The sequence below is a fragment of the Ahaetulla prasina genome, chromosome 4 (genome assembly GCF_028640845.1).
Source record: "Ahaetulla prasina isolate Xishuangbanna chromosome 4, ASM2864084v1, whole genome shotgun sequence".
In the NCBI taxonomy this organism is placed as follows: Eukaryota; Metazoa; Chordata; class Lepidosauria; order Squamata; family Colubridae; genus Ahaetulla; species Ahaetulla prasina.
In genome coordinates this window covers 61,489,948-61,502,738 of record NC_080542.1, presented here as the reverse complement: position 1 = coordinate 61,502,738, position 12,791 = coordinate 61,489,948, and positions in this window count along the sequence as shown.

The following is a 12,791-nucleotide window of genomic DNA, read 5'->3' as shown; positions in this document are numbered from 1 at the left end:
CAACAGACTTGAACATTGGGCCCTATTTAATAGAATGAAAAAAGTAAGACAAAAGTAAGATTTTACATTTAGGCAAGAAAAGTCAAGCGTACAGGTACAGATTAGGTGAAACCTGTCTTAACAGCAGGAACTGTGAGCGGGATCTTGGAGTCCTAGTGGACAATCACTTAAATATGAACCATCAGTTTGCAGCAGCAGCCAAAAAAGCCAACACAGTCCTAGATGTCTATGGAGATTATCAGTTATCCATGTCATAGTTGTCCCAAAGGTACTTTTTCAAAAGGCAGCTGAACTTCCTTGTTTTTCTCTGAAGACATTTCATTTGCCATCTAAGAATGCATTAACAGATGGATACAATCAAGATCACATGAAGTATTAGAATCACTTTATAAATCGTTAGTAAGACCACACTTAGAATCCAGTTTTGGTCATCATATTATAAAAGAGATGTAGAGACTCTGGAAAGAATGCAGAAAAAAGAAACAAAGATGATTAGGGGGCTGGAAGCTAAAACATATGAAGAACGGTTGCAGAAATTGGGTTTGTCTAGTCTAGTGAAAAAAAGGACAAGGGGTGACATGATAGCAGTGTTCAAATATTTGAGCAGCTGCCACAAAGAAAAGAGAATCAACCTATTTTCCAAAGCATCAGAAGGCAAAACAAGAAACAATGGATGGAAACTAATCAATGAGAGAGCATCTTAGAACTAAGGAGAAATTTTTGATGAGAATTATCCAGTGGAAGGCCTTGCCTTCAGGAATTGTGAGTGCTCCATTACTGAAGGCTTTAAGGAAGAGAGTGGACAGTCACTTGTCTGGAATGGCATAGGGTCTTCTGTTTGTGCAGGGGATTGGACTAGAACTGGGATCTCCAACCTTGGTCCCTTTAAGACTTGTGGACTTCAAATCCCAGAGTTCCTCAGCCAGCTTTGCTGGCTGAGGGACTCTGGGAGTTGAAGTCCACAAGTCTTAAAGGGACCAAGGTTGGAGACCCCTGTACAGGCCTCCAAGGTCTCTTCCAATGCTGTTATTGTGTTATTGTGTTCTATAGCCATGTCGCTATTTAACCTTTGTTGCATACTATATGTGTTTAATGTTTATCTAAGACTCTCTGCTTTTCAGGCAGAAAGAATTTCTCTCCTGACTTCTTTTCAGAGACCTGTCAAGTTAAATTGCCTTCAAAAAATAAATAAAATAAACTTCAAATGTTTGCAAGGATGAAAGAAATCTTGTTAGTAATTTGTTCTGGAATATTTGCTACAGTGAGAAAAATACCCGGTTTCAGCTCCAAGGCACATGGAAATACATTTATTTCAAATCCATATTTAAAAAAGATGTGCTTCCAAATTAATACATTACAGTGTTTTTTTAAAGAATTAAATTGAAGCCAAATAATATTATCCCATTTTAATAATTAATTGTACTTTTTCAATATATATACCGTATTTTTTGGAGTATAAGACGATCCAGACTATAAGATGCACATTAGTTTTTCAGGAGGAAAACAAGAAAAAAAATTCTGCCTCTGCCTACCAGCATCTATCGGTATTCATCTGGCCAGTGTCCTTGCAGTAAACAGCAAACAGCCTGGTCAGCTTCAGCACACTATTGCAGACTGATTCAGCAAGAGCAGCTGATTGGCGGTTGGATCAGTCTCCTGGAATACCACCAATCAACTATTCCAAGCTGCAGGGATAACCACCGCTGCCTCCATGTGTCACCTTTTTGGCTTCCGCGTGTTGCCATTCTGGCCTCCGTGCATCGCATTTTCGGCCTCTGTGCTTAGCGTTTTTGGACCATTCCACGCAGTGGGGATCACCATCACCACCGATCCCTGCTGCCTGGAACCGGCTGAAAATGTAATGCGTGGAGGCCAAAAGTGGGGTGTGCAGAGGCCAAAAATGCAACATATGGAGGCGACAATTGGCGGCAATGTGCTGTGGTGATCTCCGCAGCCTGGAATGGGTCTAAAACAGAATGTGCGGAGGCCAAAAACGTGAGAGGTGAAGGCCAAAAATGGCCAAAGGTTGGGGGCCGGTGGGAGGGCGGGGCTTTGGCAACATTCAATGTATAAAACGAAGAGACATTTCCACCCACTTTTTGGGAGGGAGTGCATCTTATACTCCGAAAAATACAATAATTTGCAATTGTTAAAGAAATGTGTCAAGAATTTGGGTAATAAAATAAGATTACTGTTGATCTTTTAAGGATCAATTGCAAAAAGGACAGGTACTGAAGCTCTCCATATCAGTTTCCCATATTGCTGTTAAAAAGGTAGTTAGATTGTAAAAGTGTAAATGATCTTTTTTCCCAAGGGTAATAGAAAATAGACAGTAAAGAACTATATGGACCAGAGCTATCAACGGACACAAAACCACCCCATATAAATTAATGGATCTGTCATTGATTATAATTAATTTAACAGTTGAATCTTTGATCAAGATATGTGATGAGCTCCAGTTCAGATTTAACTCCCAATTTTACCTTTTTTTGGTCAAGTTTAATTTTTTTCAAAAATTCTATAATAATTAGACCAATCACAAACACTTTACTTACTGTTCTCTTGCCATTATCTAGAACCCCGCATTTTCAAATATCAAGTGATGACAATTTGACTGTTAAAATATGTAAAATGTTACTCAAGATGAACCTGGAGGATGAATATGTAAAATACTGCATGTTCAAATGGGCAAAAAAAGTGAGTATAATATAATGCTAGATAAATGGGAAAATGTATGGACTAATGCAGGGCTATCAAAATCAAGGTCCGTGGGCCAGATCCAGCTCATGGGTGCTTAGATCTGGCCTGTGGGGATGCCCTGGAAACAGTGACGGACCAGCTCATGATGCCTCTACCAGTGAAAACAGAGTTCGGGAGGGCAGTGCAAGCGATACAGGAGGCCGTTGCAGCTGAAAACAGAGCTTGCGGACCATGTGAGTGTTGCAGGAGGCCATCGCGGCTGAAAACAGAACTTGGGGGCCCATCCGAGTGCTGCAGGAGGCTATCACTTTAGAAGATAGGCTGAAGATATACAAGGATCTTGACAAACTTAAACACAGGCGTCTATTCAACAAAACGCAATTCAGTGGGGAGAAAGTAAGGTCATACACTTCAATAACAAAAAATCAAATGCACAGGTATAGAATAGGTAATCCATGGCTCAATAGCAGCAAGTGTAAGACGAATCTAGATGTCTTAGTAAACCATTAACCATGAGCCAGTACTGTGCCAGTTACCAAAAAAGCTAATGTACTCCTTGCATCAATTGAGGCATATTTTCAAGATTACGTGAAGTGATAGTAGTGCTTTGTACTGCACTGATGAGACTACACTTGGAATATTGCATCCAGTCACCACAATATTCTAGAGACTCTAGAAAGAGTATAGAGAAGAGCAACAAAGATGATAAGGGGTCTGAAGACTAAACCATACCGTGAACAACTGAGAGAATTAGGTATGTCTAATTTAATGAAGAGAAAGACTCTTGTTACTGACCATCTGTTTAGAAAGCAGGACAAAGAAACCATGAATGTAGAATGAACAGGAAAACTACAATTTAAAAAATCCTGTACAGATTTCTATCTCTGTAGAATCTGAGAACATCTGTAACTTTTCTTACATCTGCCCTTTCTGAATAAAAAATGCTGTTCCATAGTATGTCAAAACTATTAGGGCATCCCGTAATTATATAGAGAAAATGTTGTCTTTATCTTTTTTTATTGAAAAACAGACATGGACACTTGAGAATTAATCACAAGAGTAATTATTGTCAATTATTGTGAAAGTCTATTGAAATGCCTACATTAAGATTGACAGCTGCTTTGAGAGAAATAAACCAAAGACAATACTAATCATGAAACAAAGCCAAAGAGAGATGGGTTGAGACTGCAATTTTCTTTCAAAGAGCCAATCAAATTTCATTTTAATAACTATAACACCCTGTGATATGACCAATGACCTGGGGAAATCAGGCATACCAGAGCCTGTTGTTTTGTTTGTCCTTTCATACAGACTTACAGGCCAAGTTATTAACTTGTTATTTCAACATTTCTGATAGCTGGATGTAGTCTGCCAGACTCTGGCAGCAGGACTGTAGCTGTCAGGAAAATACCTTTGTCATTTTCCCCCCAAAGTTGTTTTATAAAAGAGATGCTAAAGAGTCCTTCTCATGGAGAAACAATACTTTCTATGCTGAGATCCAAAAATCACACAAGGGGTTTGTCATCCTGATGTTTTGGCTTTTTTCCACTTTTCTATTTTTAATGCCAAATTGCAAGCAATTTCCTTTCTCTATATTGAAAATATATCTGTAAGTGGGTAGATAGCTGTTTTTGAAGAAGAACAAGATCTGAGTTCTTTTGATCAGGTACAGCTAGTCCAACAATTTATCTAAAATCACTTAATAAAAGTTAGTAAGATAACTATGATAATATTCAAGTAATTATCCATCAAAGATATACTGTATGCTACTGTATGTATCTAACAATATGATGAATTCAGGTAAACCAGTTTATAACTGCAATACTTAAATGCCTGGAACTTTGTGGATCAATTGATTTTATCAATGTGCTTTGACCAGGAAAATAGTTCTTGTATTTGGAAATGAGAAGATCTATTTCTCAGCAATGAATGTAGAGCCCAATTGTGTTGGGTTCAATAGCAATTAAAGTTCTAGTCCAGATTCCTGAACCAAATAAAAGCATCAAGGCTAGCAGAACCATCAAAGAACTTCATCCGTCAGAAGACAAATGACTTAAATTCAAGGAGTGGAATCATAGAGGACTGAAGTACTTGATACATAAAAGGAAATAAATGCTAACCTTGTTTCTGCCTGCCAACCCTTTTCCACTTCAAAGACAGAATAAGATTTATTTTAATTTAGAATTAAGTCTTACATTTTATAGGTTTGCCATATGTTTAGGTTTCCTTGAAAACATCCTATTTTCTTCCACATCTTCAGCCAGGAAGAAAAATTATTCCCAGTAATTGAGCCTGAACCCTAAATTTTGGGAGCAGTGCTGAGAGTGATGTGTACAGTGTTCAAAAGGAAAAATGAGATGACAAATTCCTACAGTACACTCTAAAAAAAGTCACTAGAGGTTTATTAGAAACTATCAAAGACTATTACAACTGCAGCACATAAACAAACCAAAATTCTCCAAAACATCTTAAGTAAATCAAAACACCCAGGAATCCAAGAATAACAAAAATCATCAACAACATACAGAGTAAGGACTGTAACAGCCATTTAGGTATGCATACAATACATGCAGAAGACTGGCAGAATGCATCCTCTCATATAAAGAGAATCCACAAACTAAAAGTAAGATGATACAATGAAAACTCCATCTCAAGACATAGTTTCTTGTATGCAAGCATTCTAGACCAAGTTAAATCCAAAAACATTAGGAAATTCATAGAATCGTGAATCATAGAGCTGAGATTTCTGGAAGCTTGGATTCAGACAAATCAGTCACCAATAGACACATAAAGTACAATATATGTAAACATTATTGATTATCCCAGTAAAATGGTTGTCCAGTCTATTCTTGAAAACTTCTGGGGATTGAGCACAACTCAGGGTGGTAAACTGTTCCATTGATTGTTCTTTCTGTCAGAAAATTTCTCCTAGATTTCAGGTTGGATCTCTCCTTAACCGGCTTCCACCCATCATTTCTTGTCTTGACTTCAGGTGCTTTGGAGAACAAGTTGACCCCCTTTTCTCTGTTTTTTCTTGCAAATGCTCTCAGTAGTCCCAATGCATGTTTCTTATTTTTTAAAAAAATTGATGTAAATACAGACATTTATTTTTTTAACAATTGTTCAATACTGTATACTCTGGTTTTAAAACTTGGTTTTTCTCCTTCTTGTGGTTAAAATTGAAATGTTTAAACATTAGTGCTTGCTCCCTCTTGTGGCTAATGTTGAAACAAACTTTAAATGTAACAGGCAAATCAGATCGCTTTCAAAATATATTTTGTAATTCACAATTCACCTTCAAGTTAAAGTAATCCAGACAGAAAAACAAAAATAGGATAAAGGGAAAAAAAACATTTCAGCTTGCATTTGTTGTAAAAGGGTACATTAAAAAAAGAAAATTCTCAATTGCTCCTAGTAGTTCTAAGTCAGGGTCCTGATTTTTAACAGTATTTCTATTGTCTAACTTTGTGTAATATAGTGTAATGTCTCCCTTGGATCACTTCTCTGCTTATTCCTCGGAGGCCACTGGAGGGAGGATGTGTTCGTTCCTGGTATATTAGGAACTGGGTTAATTAATGACTGAATGGCCAACTGAAAAATCTACAGAAAGCTTCGGCTAGGGACAGCATGCAGGGATGAACAGTCAGTGAAGAGGAGGTAAATTCGAGACCACGCAGGGCCGAGAAAAGTTAGGAGCAGCGGAGATCTGCCAGATTACTTGGAGCAGGCCTTGCCCATCTTGATGGAGTGCAGTGGAAAGCTATTTATCATGGCAGGCAGAAGGAGGCATTGCTGGGAAAGTAGTTGGTTTATGGCTGTGTTCCTTGTACTTCCTTTTTTTTTTTTTTTTAATTTTTTTTTATTACTTTTTTTGCAACAAACAAACAAAAAGAAAATACATTATTACACCCTTGTGCTATACATAAAAGGAAGATTTGGGTCTTCGGATATATCCTCATGATTGCCAAAATCCACGTTCTCGAGGTACAGGTACTGAAGCATCCAATGTTCCAAGCGCAAAGTCCACAAATGGTTTCCAAGTCTTCCAGAAAATATCTTCTTTATACACACCACTTCTAATTTTAATATCACATGTCATTTTATCATTTAAAGCTAATTTCCACATTTCAGAATTCCACTCTTCTATTCTAAAAATCACATCTAGTTTCCAATATCTAGCTATTATAATTCTACCTATTATAATCATAATTCTAATCAATTCTTTTTCATATTTTGTTAATTCTATTTCCTTAATTACCAACAATAATATAGTTTCCACTCTCAATGTTATTACTTTCCCCATCATTTCAAATATCATTTTCTCCAATTGTTGCCAAAACTTTTTAACCTTATCACAATTATACCACATATGTTCATAAGTCCCCAATTCCATCTCACATCTCCAACATTTTTTACTGATTTTTTTATCCATTTGTGACAATCTTACTGGAGTCAAATACCATTTCCAAACAACTTTATAATTGTGCTCTTTAATCCTTATAGATAAAGTTCTCATAATTCTACTCTTCCAATTCACATTCCAATCTGACTCTGGTATTTCAATATTAAGATCTTTTTCCCAATTTGTCCTCATCACTCTTTGTAATTTTTCATCAGAATTTATAATCTTATAAACCCTACTAACGAGTCCCTTTAGCCCAATTTCATCTTTCATAATCCGAGATACTAAATATTCAAATTCAGTTTCACATCTATTTATCGAATAATTTTCCTTAGTTTTTTGTCCATTTTTCTATCTGTATTTTTCAAACCAACTTAACCCTAATTTTTCAATAATTTCTTTATTCCTCCTTTCATTTCCATAACTTTTATCCAATCTCTAATAATTTCTATATTTTCCTCTTTAATCACTTCATTGCGTATTATATTATTTTTAATTGGCCAAATTCAATTGTCTCCCCCAAAAAGATTATATCCGGAATTAAAATTTTAACAAATTTATTCCACATTTTACTTAATCCCTTTAACCAATAACTTCTACTTACACATTTTAAATTTGCTTTATCTAAAAACCACCTTGGTCCAAATTTCTCTATATCCTTAACTCTAAGTCTCTCCAATAGTTATCTTCACCTTTAATATTTTTACCACTATCCGGATACCATACGCACAATAATAATTAAATAATTTGGGGATTCCTAATCCACCTTCCTTTTGATTTTGATACCACATTTTCTTCACTAATCTAGGTCTTTTGCCACCATTACAAAATTTATCCAGTTTTTTCTGATATCCTTCAATATCTTTCTCTGTCAAATTTAGTGGTAGCATCTCGAATAAGAAGTTGAACTTAGGCAGCAACATCATCTTACACATTGCAATTCTACCAAACCAAGACAATTTTAAAATTTTATATTTATCTATCTTCTTCTCAATTTCGTTAATCACCACATCATAATTAAGTTTTTTCAATTCTTTAACCTTAAGTGAAAGCACTATACCCAAATATTTCAATGTGTTTTAATCCTTATCCCAAATTGCTCTTGCATATTCTCAGACTCATTACCATTACTATCCATCAATAATTCTGACTTTGACCAATTTACTTTCAATCCTGTCATTTCTTCAAATTCTATCAAATGCTTATATATCTTTTCAGATCTTTCTCTACATTTTCAAAATAATTAAAGTATCATCCATACAAATTTATCTTATACCCTTATATCCTTCTAATTCTTCATCTTTTCTATCATTTTGTCAATATTTCCATAGCCAATAAAAATAATGTTGGGGACAGGGACATCCTTGTCTCGTGCCAGCTTCTAATTTTATCTCTTCAGTTAATATTCCATTCACCTTCACTCTTGCACTGCTCTTTTGGTACAATTTTGAAATAACATGTATAAACTTATTACCAAAGCCTAAAGCCTCCACAATTACTTTAATAGTTTCCCATTGTACAGAATCAAAAGCTTTAAAAATATCCAATGATACTATACCAATTTTATCACCATTATATTCAGCTACATCTATAATATTTAATACTCTTCTAACAATATCACTCATGTATCTACCCTTCACAAAACCTACTTGATTATAACTTATATATCTATCTATAAATCTATTTAATCTATTACTTATAATAGCAGTAAATATCTTTGCATCCTGATTAATTAAAGAAATGGGCCGATAGGACTCAATCCTTTCTAAATCTTTATCTGGTTTAGGAATTAGGGATATCACCGTTCTATTCCATGACGAAGGTACTTCCCCACCATGTAATATTCCATTGAATAATTTTTGCAGTCTTGGTATTATTAATTCTTTAAATTCTTTATAAAACTCAACAGGTAATCCATCCTCACCTGGAGCTTTCCCTAATTTTAATTTTTGTATTATTCCATTAATCTCATCTTGTGTTATATCTTCTTCCATCAATTCCTTATATGTTTGATCAATTTTCACCACATACTTTTCTAAATAGCTTTGCAATTTTCCCCGATTAATTGGTTTCTTTGAATATAGATTCTGAAAAAAGTTTCTAACCACTTCACATTTCTCTAATTTTTTATAACATCTTATACCTCTATCATCTATCAAAACTCCAATTTCTCTCTTCTCTCTTTTATCTTTCGCCATCTTTGCCAATAATTTAGAATTTCTATTACTAAATTCAAAAATTCCTATTTAAAATCTCAAATTTCTTTTACTAACTCTGTATCTTCTTCTATCATTTTATTTCTTAACATATTAAGCTCCTGAAGAATTTTTTTTCTTTAGTAAGCAAAATTGATTTTCCAATTCTTTAATCTGATTTTTATCTCTTTCCATTTTAATTTTATAATTTTTATATTTCCTACTTGATAATTTGATACTCTCCTCTAAACACCGCTTTCATCGCATCCCAAACAATTTCAAATTTAACCTCCCGTTATCATTTAATCTCCAACTTTCCTCCAATTTTTAAGTATCCATTTTTATCCTTTTCATTTTATACAATTTCGTCATATCTCCAATAGCTTCTTTTTCTCAAAATTAAAATCTAAGTCCACCATAACTTCTGCATGATCAGAATCTTTAAAATTCCCACATCTACCTTATCCACATTATTCAACAAATCTTTAGAAAGAAAAATATAATCAATTCTAGAATATGTATTATATATCTTAGAGAAAAAGTGTATACTCTCTCAATTCCTTTAACCTCTCCACACATCAACCACGCCATTTGAAGCATCCACATATTTAAAATCCCCATTTTATTTGCTCCTCCACAGCGGTGGGATTAGTACTGTCTATTTTATCTCTGATTAAATTAAAATCCCCAGCCACAATTACTTTCCTACACTTTCATTCTCCAAAATTTTGTTATTTTTCAAGAAATTCTCTTTGTTTTCATTCGGTAAATATAAATTAACAAGTGTCACTTTTTCCTCATTAAGATTTCCAACAATTATTACATATCTTCCATCTTCATCCAAAATTACCTTATGTTTTCAAAGTACACCCTATCTGATATCAGTGTTGCAACTCCTCTAGCTTTTGAAGTTCCAAATGCTTTTTCATATATTTGCATACCTTTTATATACATTCTATTTGAATCTTCAGATTTCTGATGGGTTTCTTGTAAAAATAAAATGTCTGGTAAATCCCTTTTAATCTTAAGCTCCAATCTTCTTCTTTTAATCTGATTCCCTGTACCCTTCACATTCCATGACATTATTTTTATAACTCCCATTTAAAATATAAATTTTTTAATCCTATCCCCGCATCTTCCTTTCTGTGCCCCCCACCACCCGACATTAAACTACCATATAAACAACAATAAGCAAACAGAAAAAAAACAAAAAACAAAACAAACAATAAAGTACAAACAATCTTCTTCCCCCACATCCTCATCGGTTTCGCCTCTATAAAGAGAATGGGGGAGAGGGGACGTGCCAATGCCCGGGGCACTTCTTTCGGGCTGTCTATTTAAATTCATCACTCAAAAAAAAAGATAGCGATGACCCGCATTCAGCTTCATATTTTCCAAGACTCTTATCTGCTTCTTCTCCTACTGTATCCTCACGACTCTTCTTCTGTTCAACCAACACAGGTGATATTTCTTTCCTCTTTAACCCTTTAGAGTCTTGCCCTCCAATAGCCCCTTTTTCTTCTTCTGAGATTGATGTTTCCACGTATGTTCCACCCATCTGAAGCATTTGATCTTTTATCTCCATTAAATCCTCCATCTCAATCAGTCCAAGCTCCCGTAAATATAATAATGCATCTATATCTGGGGTGATTGTACGCATCCTTCCTTTATAAAAAAATTTCAATTGTTGTGGTGGCCTCCAATTGTATTTAATTCCATTATCTCTCAAAACTTTTGTAATTGGTTTTAAAAAAAATCTCCATGCCCTTTCTTCTCTTGATATATCCGGGAAGACTTGAATAGTCTTCCCTTCAAACTTCAAAGCATCTCCCAGCTCTCTTAACTTGGCCATAACTTCCAACTTATCACCAAGATTTGCGAACCTGACAAGCACATTCCTGTTAGAACCATTTTGCCTTCTATATCCAATTCTAAAACACTTGCCAGGTCTGCTAATGTGAGCGTAAGTTGCGTATCCAAATCATTAATCCATTTCAAAACCCGCTGTTTCAATTTATCCTCCTTTCTTCCGAGATTCCTCTAATAACAAAATTATATTTCCTCATCTCTTCTTCCAAAAGACAAATTCTCTTATCTTGCTGCTCATTTTATAAAATATTTTGCCAATTTGCCGATCTACTTTTGCCTCATGCACATGCAGCTGCTCCATTTCATCTTTAATCATTATCATTTCCTCTTTTTGTTTAGCAAAGTTATCATTCATCTCTTGCTTTAAATTTTGCACTTCAGATGTCAGTTTAAATGTCAATTTATCTATACGCTCTGATAGTCCTGCTATTTTTTCCCCAATTTTATTTAAAGCTGCAGCAATTTGCTGCGTTTCTGAAAGTTGTTGAGTCATTTTGAAAAAACAAAACAAAAATTTCTCAAACTGGGATTCCAATTTTCAAAGAGTCTTAGTGAAGATCAAAGGACAGCAGTCAAACCAATTTTACAGAGGGTCTTGATGAAGATCAAGGGCGACAATCTTTAATTGAAGCGAAAGCGGCTTATTTGCACTCGTTAGTAGCTTATCAGTAACTTATGAGTCATATTCACTCCACAAAGAAACACAATTACCTCACAGCTTAATCAGCGCCATTTTTCTCCACGTCGGCAGAGAAGAAAAAAAAACCAGCTTGAACTTCAAAACAAAGTCCTTTTTGTTTTCTGTAATATAAACAAGCTATTAATTTCCTCTCAAAAAAAAAACAAAAATTTCTCAAACTGGGATTCCAATTTTCAAAGAGTCTTAGTGAAGATCAAAGGACAGCAGTCAAACCAATTTTACAGAGGGTCTTGATGAAGATCAAGGGCGACAATCTTTAATTGAAGCGAAAGCGGCTTATTTGCACTCGTTAGTAGCTTATCAGTAACTTATGAGTCATATTCACTCCACAAAGAAACACTATTACCTCACAGCTTAATCAGCGCCATTTTTTCTCCACGTCGGCAGAGAAGAAAAAAAAAACCAGCTTGAACTTCAAAACAAAGTCCTTTTTTTGTTTTCTATAATATAAACAAGCTGTTAATTTCCTCTCAAAAGAAAAATAATAATAAAAAAATTATCCACCTAATAAAATCTTCTTCAGCTAGTCAGTCCAGCACAAAAGATCGATCTCTTCAATTAAAATTCTTCTCATTAGCAAATTCAGTCTTTGATATTCCTTAGCCTCAGCATTTAACACAGAACACGATAATTATAATAAGGAAAGCAAAAGACAGCAGTTTATTCCAAACTCATCGTGTCTGCCAGTTCGGTCATTCCACGCAGTAAAAACTCCTTAATTCAAGCAGTTTCAAATGACCTACCAGTTTTAAATTCAGTCTGCTGGGCTATTAACACTTCCACTTCATGATTTATTAACTTTCATCCATAACGGTGCATTCCAAACAGCATTAATCCTCATAAATCTTCATTATTAAGCCCTGTGAAGTGAAGGAAAGGTCCTTACCCCACCACGGTCATGGCCACGCCCCTCTGTGTTCCTTGT